The sequence below is a fragment of the Drosophila simulans genome, chromosome X (assembly GCF_016746395.2).
Source record: "Drosophila simulans strain w501 chromosome X, Prin_Dsim_3.1, whole genome shotgun sequence".
Classification (NCBI taxonomy): domain Eukaryota; kingdom Metazoa; phylum Arthropoda; class Insecta; order Diptera; family Drosophilidae; genus Drosophila; species Drosophila simulans.
The window spans coordinates 20,337,363-20,345,696 of record NC_052525.2 but is presented as its reverse complement, the minus strand read 5'-3'; the positions used below and the strand labels follow the sequence as shown (position 1 = coordinate 20,345,696).

Below are 8,334 nucleotides of genomic sequence, written 5' to 3'. Positions count from 1 at the left end.
CTTTCCATAGGGCTTGAAATATAGTTACCGTTAGTTTGATGCATTTATGTTGTTTTATTGCTTGGCATCTATGTATGTCTTAACATAATAAATATATTAAATACCTGAACTATTATTAAAAGTCAAATCTGTGATAATGATTTTTTTGAATATATTCGTTGTATTTATTTTTAGCTACTCCAATCCTACTTCCCTTTGTCACACTTCTTTCTCTTGCTGAAAAATTAGCGCTTCAATGTAGGCAATTTGTCAATTACTGATGGCAATGCAGCAAGCGCACAACAGGAAGACAAACAGCTGCAGGAGGAGCTCGTCCATCTCTCTTCGAAAAGCTCCGCTCTCTCGCAGGAGAGAGCGCGGCAGCGACGTCGGCAGAGAGACACGAAGTGGCATCGCGTCACTTCGAGTCTCTGCCGAGCAGCTTGCCCTTTCGCTCCCGCTTACACACGCTTACCGCAATTGTCTGTCTGCTTAAGACTTCGGCTCTACTTCGGGCGGCGCTTCGGCTGCGCTGCCGTCGTCGGCGTCGCCGTCGGCTTTTCAGCTGAATTTCGTTTTTCCGAATTTCCCTGCAGCAAAAACAGTTTGCATTTGTTTTTCCGCGTGTTCGCACACGTTCACGGGTCTGCGTTTTGATTTGGTCTTCCCACTTTCCCATATTCTCCACCTGCCACACATCCATATCCACATTCATTCAAATTCTCCACTACTCTCTTCTTGCGGCTTTTTTTTTTGGCAGCCGCAACACCGTTATTGCACCGCGTGTGTGTGAGCCAGTGTGTGTGCTTGTGTGTGAAGGATTCGAAAAACTACGCTTGGGATTACTTCTTTTTAGGCTATTTGGCGTTTCTCGGTTAAATACAGAAAACGCTTTTTACATTTCCAAAATCATAAATTTCTTTATAAAGATTTAAAAGCATTTTTTATTTTATAGTTGGTTATAATGATTTCCCGTAAACGTAGTTTGATTTTGACAGGATTTTGTTTGCTAGCAAATTTGGAAAAAGTTGTGTGATAAAAAATAATGATTTTAGACAAGACCTTTTTTTTCGCGAAATGATATTAGGGTAAATTTTAGAGAAAAGCTTATGGTGAGCAGTGATTTGTAAAACTTAACCAAAGTAACTGAAAATATGATGGATTTCTAAAGGTGTGAGTCCTGTAACTCTTAGGACAGTTAAAAGATTCAGAGAAAAAACTTTGTTCACATAAGGATTTTTCTTTGCATGGGACTAAACAGAGAATGCAGAGAATTAAATAAAAAGTTCGAACATTTTGCCTCTTTTAAAATATTTAAATTTTTTTAAGCACTGTTGTTACAGAAATAAAAAATGTGCATCTTAAACCCATTCACACTTAGGGGCTATAGAAAGTAACATCAAAAATGACTAAATAAAATGCTGATGAAAGTTTTAGGAGTTCTTATCATATTTTGAGGGATACGGTTCAATATACGGAATTAAGAAAATATCTAGAACACAATTTCGAAAATTGTCATTAGTTTTAGACAGAGTTCGTAGCCAATGCAGTTTTGGAGAGAACCGAATCTCTCCAGAAGTTGCAACTCCGCAGCGCCGGCGGTAACTCTCCCGCTGCCAGCGCTACAGCTGGCGTCTCTGCCGACCGCGATAGCGACGTTGACTGCGGGCAGAGCAGAACTGAAACTGAAACATGGAAATCGTGAAGAAAAGTCGAGTCGTGTCGAGATCGAAGCGCCGAACGGAACGGAACGAACGGAGCTGAACGGAAGTGCAGTGCAAAGCGGAAACGGAAGTTGGAGCAGTATTCCCACTTAGTGCTTGGCACGCACACACACCAGCTCGCGCGCACACACACACTCAACCGAACACGCACGCACACACACACGTGCGTTTGGCGGCGTTCCTCATAATATTATTTCTTATATTTTTCCAAACTTACAACGCGTGCAAGCGATTGATTTTTTTTGCAAATTTTTTTAACGTGCTCTCTCTTTATACATTTATAAAAATACGAAATAAAAACAAAATATATGAAATCAAATGCAACGAAAAACAACCCTAAACAGCAGCGAGAACAACAACGTGCGGTGTTGTGTGTAAGCCTGCCGCAGAAATCAAATGAAAGTCCAACTGCAAAGTAAAGCTAAAAGAAAGTCGACAAAAGTGGCAATATGCAGTGCGTGTGCATTGAAAAACCAGATATACAGCGGCCACAGGGTATAGTACTTTGGACAAGTGAAATATCCCCCGAACGCCAGTGAAAATCGGAGGAAAAACCAACGCCAACCAAGCATTCGCAGACAACACCGGAATCGCTGGGAAACCGGACAAAATGCTTGGCAGCCAAATTGGCTGCCTTTGAGGCTGAGTGAGTGGCTCAAGGTGTGTAAATCTATTCTATCTATTCCTTCATGTACGTATTCTATATGCTAATATTGAAAATTAAACACCAGTGTGGAGCCCCCTGCGGTTTTTTGTGTATTTTTCTTGTGTTTTTTTATGAGCTAAGTCCGCTGATTTGTGGCCAATTTTTGCCGAGCACTTCCGCTTTTTGGATATACGCGCTGATCGGAATGACCTATTTCACCGGGAAATCAAAGAATATTTCAAACAAATAAATATTGAGAAAACTATATGTTTTCTCTGCTTAGCCATGGCATATGTATTCAAATAATGGAATTCCATCCCAGTGATGAAGTGCGAAAAGGCAATTGTTTATCAATTGTTCAATAATAGCAAATGAATAATTAAATATGCCAAAAATACTTCAAAAAAAAAAAGCAATGGCTCATCGTGCACCTTTTTACTTGGCTTTCAATTAAATGCCTGAAAATAAAACGCGAATATTTTTATTGAAAATGCCTTGTGGCGTGTTCAACAACATTATTTTAATGTTATTGTACATTTTGCAGATAAAAATACTACGTATTTGAATCTATCGGTTTTGCAACATTGATGTTTACCTAACTATATGTCATTCCATTTGCTATTTGAGTTCTTATTTTGATTGCATTTTCTAAATATATATATATTTTAATTATATCGCAACATGTAAAATGTACTCTTATTCAGTTGCCTTTTTAATGAAATCTTTTCACGTTTTCCCAATGTATTTTCTTTATGATTTGAATGCTGTAAATGCCCAAAATCTGCATATTTTTTTGTGACCCCTAACCGATCCGCCTATAGCCCTTTTCTATTGTAAACAAACTCTGGCGTCAGCTGCCGTCGCTAGACAAACATAAACAAAATCAAAAAACATTCAAGCGAAATAGGAAAAAGTTACAATATTTTTAAAATAAATGCCGAGTTGATTTGATGATTTGTTCATGTCTTTCGGCATCTTTGCCAGGCCATCGCTCATTGAGAACCCAGCGAACCGCAGCGGGAAAAACATCTCCCGATCTCAACGGTCTTTTTCCGACGATCTATTAATAAATTTGATGCATAGCCATCCCCTTTGGGCCATCCTATTGGCCAGATCGTTCTTATGCTAACTTTAGAGGGACATAGGCATTTAATAAACGAGTGTTTCGACATTTACCGCGAATTACACAAGTTCTTTTATGTTTGCGGGCAAATTTTTCAATGCTATTGAGGGAGTAAAATTAAACAAATTTCTTTAGATTTATTTTTCTGATCAAAGCTAAATTTCTTTTTATTTGGATACAAAAATAGTAATTGTCCATTAAGGGATTTAAAAGAAAACCACCTTACCGCAAAAGAATGGTTTTGAAAATGCGTGTTCATGACGTTTTATTTATGAATAGTTTTCCACAGCTAAATACTTTCCTAAATAAAAAAGATATAATGGCTTTCGGTATAATTGATTAATTATTTAAAACACAACTGCACAAATCCTCTCCCAAGGCAAAATAATTGCCCATCAAGTCTTAAACATATTTTCATTTTTTTTTTTAATTTGGCTATATTAAAAAAACGCTGTCACATCCATTAATGCTCAATCGTAAAATTATTCAGAACTTCGCAAAGAAATGGCCACTTGGCTTCCTCCATCACAAATAATTATTGTCAGGGGCTTTCTCCCCTCTTCGTTATTATTTCCACGCATGCATGTGTATGTTTCGAAATCGGTTCCGCACATTTTGTCATATTAAATCATCAAAATGGAGGAAAAACATCAAAATGGCCACAAAAAATTAATGCAAATGCTGGCGCTTTCGCATTTAATATGCACAAATAACAAAAAACGGTCGATGGGGTAAAAAAAATTCAGGCGGAGCAAAGTTGAAAGCAAAAAAACAATTGGAATAATTGTGCAATATAAGGACATATGAAATTTCATTTCAATTTTGTTTTTGCATCTCTTTATTTATTTATATAAGCAGAAACAGCGCAGAGGAAATCATGTCCATAAACTGAAAATTGCCACGCCAGTAAAAACTCAGTCACACACGAAATGGACAACAAAGACTGCATCCCAAATAAAATAAAGTATGAAAAACCCCGAACAACTAAATTGATGAAAAATATTATAAATAAATTAAAATGAAATAAATTTACTCGGAGCCATCATCATCAATTGGTCAGGCAAGCAGAAGAGAAATTGTCAGAATCATAATCAAACTTTTCCGGTACAGGGTAATCACGGGTATACTTGATTGGGGATCATTCGTTTAAACCAAATTGAGTTATCTATCATAATTAATTCATATACAATAAATACTAATTAATTATATTAAATCCCAAAATCCTTTTATCTTGAAAACCAACATAAGATATAAGATATTCAATAAACATGTCTGTTAGTGCTTCTTGCAATTTCGGTGGAAAATCAGTTTTTTTGATAGATTTCATTTTAGTTATTGTCATTTCACGCTTGACCTAATTTACGAGCAGGAAAAAGGAAACAACATCGCAGTAGAAAAATCAGATGTCAGGATATTTAGGGAGAAGGAACATGGACGAAAGTGTCGCATATTTGTCGATATCTTTTTTTGATTTAAGCCTGGTAAAAATCTATAGTGGAGCACACTGCATAATGGCGAATAATGCGGGCTGAAAACAAAAGTGACTTCCTTTATTGTCGTCTCGACATATCCTTCCATTGTGATCTGAGTTTCAGCTACGGATTTGGGCTTTGGATTGTTGGTTCTGGGTTTTGGGTTTTGGGTTTTCGGGTCCTGCGCCTGGCCTCATTTGTCCTAGTTTAAATGGTCTTTAGGTCGCGCATTAAACCATTGCAAAATTTTGCATACATACATGCACACTGCCAGCTCTCTCTCGTCTTCTTTGTGTTAGTAACTATCTGTGTGTGTGTGTGTCTTCCTTTGTGCTTGTATTTATTTGTTTGCTGTTGGCTTTGATTTGGTTTCTGGCCTGGCCTGCTATCGCCATCAAATCAGGCACACAAACATAATTGTCCATGTGTTCGTGTGTATGTGTCTGCGCCAGGATCTTCGCTCGATGTGTGAGTGAGTATCTGTGTGTGCGAGTGTGCCAGTGTGCCAGTGTAAATAGCAATTACAGGCCAACTACCCGCGACCCCTTCTCCATCCATGCTCCATGTGTTTGGGTAAATATACATAATCAAGCGAATGCCCCCAAAAACGAAAATGCAATGAGGCAGCGCACAGAAAACAACAAAAACACTATTTTACACTCGCCAAACAACAACACCAGCAGGCGTACACTTGAAAATAAGTCAGCTCTCAGTTTTAGACCGGCAGAAAAGTTATTGGGTTCAAACATAACAATTTTGAGCTGACTACCTTGATACAAAAACTATTGCCAAAGAGTCAGTTCTTGAGTTGAAAATCCCTACTCAATATTGGAAAAATATAGCAAACGACCGCGCTAACGCCCCATATATTTCAAAACTAGTGACCGTTGTGAAATATCCATGTTTGTTGCAAGTAAATGTATAACTTTTTTCCGTGCAAGCTCACAGCAACAATGTTGCACTTAAGCTTCGCCTGCGCCCATAAGTATGCTTCGATAAGTGAGAATAAGCGTGCCTCGTGATGACGATGAATAGCGAAGAAAGTGGGTGGCTAAAGAGGAGAGTACATAACGATGCACTAACTTAGTTAAAGTACTTGAATGAAGATGAAAAATTGTCTAGCTAAAAATAGAAAATAGAAAAACCAACGTGGGCACTTAAAGGAGAGGAAAGCTAATGGTTGAACAAAATGCCAATAGATGGATAGAGCGCTGTAAGCAGTTGCTTTAGGAAAAGTTCCGTAGTTGTACTAGTTTTAATATTATAAATATAATAATATTTCCAACATATGAAACAACTAAAATAAGTCATATTTCGCATTGAAGAAAGTATTCTCCGCTTGAATCAACCCTATCTATCCGCTGTCCGCTGCTTTTCCTATGAGTAGTTCGCCCAACGAAACTCTTGCAACTAAAATCGTCTTCTTTACCTTCGGCAAGTGGCTTCCACAAAGTCCAAATGGAAAACCCGACAAAACCGCGTGAAAGGGTCGCGCAAATGGGCCGCTTCCCATGTCCGGGCCCATATGTAAATTTGTGAAACTAACTGAATCAGACAAGTAAAAACACCAAATTTAATTACATAGTTCGGAACGCAGCGTTGGGGGTGTTTGGCATACTCGCAAAGGGAGGCAGACGGCACATTACACAATATTTATTTAATGGCATGCCCTTTCATACATAGAACCGCCGCCAATTTATGTCGCCCAGCACAGAGGTCTTCACCACCAAAGCCATCCCTGATATTCGCCCCGTGACCGAGATTCAGAGCTGGCGATGACGGTGGAGAAGCCCCAACTCAACCCCTTTTGGCCCACAAGAAGTTCGACTTTTGGCTTTGTCTTGAAAACGAAAGCAGCCCGGAAATGTTTGTACCGGCCCCATCGTATATAGTAACTACTTAACTGTTCTAGACCGTACATCAAACGATGGGGATTGGCAAGGGGCGCAGTGGCGGTGTGTGCTTATATTATGCAGTTACCTTGCAGATGGATCGAGAATGTGGTCGAATGGATCGAAGGAATGAAGTTCTCCAGTAATATAATATTTTCCAATAATTGTTTCTTTAAAATCCGAACATAAGAAGTGGCGAAGAGTAGGGACTTCAAAATATTAGATTAGAAGTTATGGAAAAAAAGAAAAACAAATGAAAATGTTTAGCAATGATTATTTCCAATGACAAAGTTTTTTTTTAAATTTAAGTGTGGCCAGTCCGCAATAAAACTCATATTAATGTGTTTTTTTTTCCAAAACTTTTTGGAGTTTAAGAAACTCTATTTGCCCAACTGAATCTTTTGCACATATCTTATCTTTTCTCTGCCGCTCCTTTTGCGCTATCTCTTACCAACTTTTCGCTTGCCTTTCGCAGTTTCGCTTTAAGTTGGCTTTAATCACGGCCCGCATATGCATGTGGGTAAATGCACTGGCGCACAGATACGGCCATATGCATATAGCTTGTGTATATATGTCCGTATATATATATATATATATATATATGTATATATGTACATCTATATATACCGACAAGTCTGACAAGCCCGATTTTCCACTTCTCCGCCACTCTTCTGTCTCAATAACTTTGGGCTTTGCATTTTCGTTACGTTTCGTATGCAGCTTTCGCATTAGTCTATCTCGCTCGCACTGCGGACGGGCGTGGAAAGTGGGGCGGAGGGTGGCGGACAGTGGGCTGGTGCCACGCCCCTCAGCTCGCTTGTTTAATAGCATCCGAAGTTGCTGTTGTTGTTCTTGTCGATGGTACGTGTTGGGAATGTAGGACATTGTTATGCAGGCAGGCGGCACAAAAGGAAGAGCAAATGAGTGCGAAAGAGACGGGGCTGGTGGGCGGTAAGGCGCGATGAGGTGGGAAACGGGGGGTGTGGCAGGAGTAGGCCAGCCGCATGGCACGAAATGTGCAACACAAAAGTTTTCGTCATTATTGGCTTATGAGGTGAAATTTATTGCAGCATAATTCAATGGAAGACGGCAACGATCGCGGCGTCTCTTTCGCACTCTGCCGTCCCTTTCTTTGTCTTTGGGTCAAGCAGAAGGCAATAAAATGAAAACCAGACGATGAAATGTGATGGAATTGAAGGCGTCTCCTATTTAATAAATATTTTATACTATAAACTGCACCATAATAAATGCATTTTTGTCTTACTCACTAATTTCTTTCGAAACTTTTCTCATTTCAGCACGGAGACCTTTTTTAAGATAAAAGCCTAGAGAAACTAAAAAAACTTTCGAATTATTACGAGAATCTTCTATATTTGAAATATTTTCAAATTCAAATTTAAATAACTTTATTCTTAATAAACTAATTGATAATTAATTACATAATAGTAAACAAAGCTCAAATAGACTGAAATAGAGTCCAAATATATTACGAAAGTAA

The 8,334-nt window shown here is 38.6% G+C and overlaps 1 long non-coding RNA gene across 1 annotated transcript; it reads left to right on the top strand.

The window, feature by feature from the left end:
• Positions 1-543: 543 nt before the first annotated feature.
• On the top strand, positions 544-8,322 carry LOC120285326. Its single transcript, XR_005544610.2, has 3 exons — positions 544-623; positions 2,048-2,363; positions 8,135-8,322. It is a non-coding gene; the product is annotated as an uncharacterized LOC120285326 (long non-coding RNA).
• The last annotated feature ends 12 nt before the right edge of the window (positions 8,323-8,334 follow it).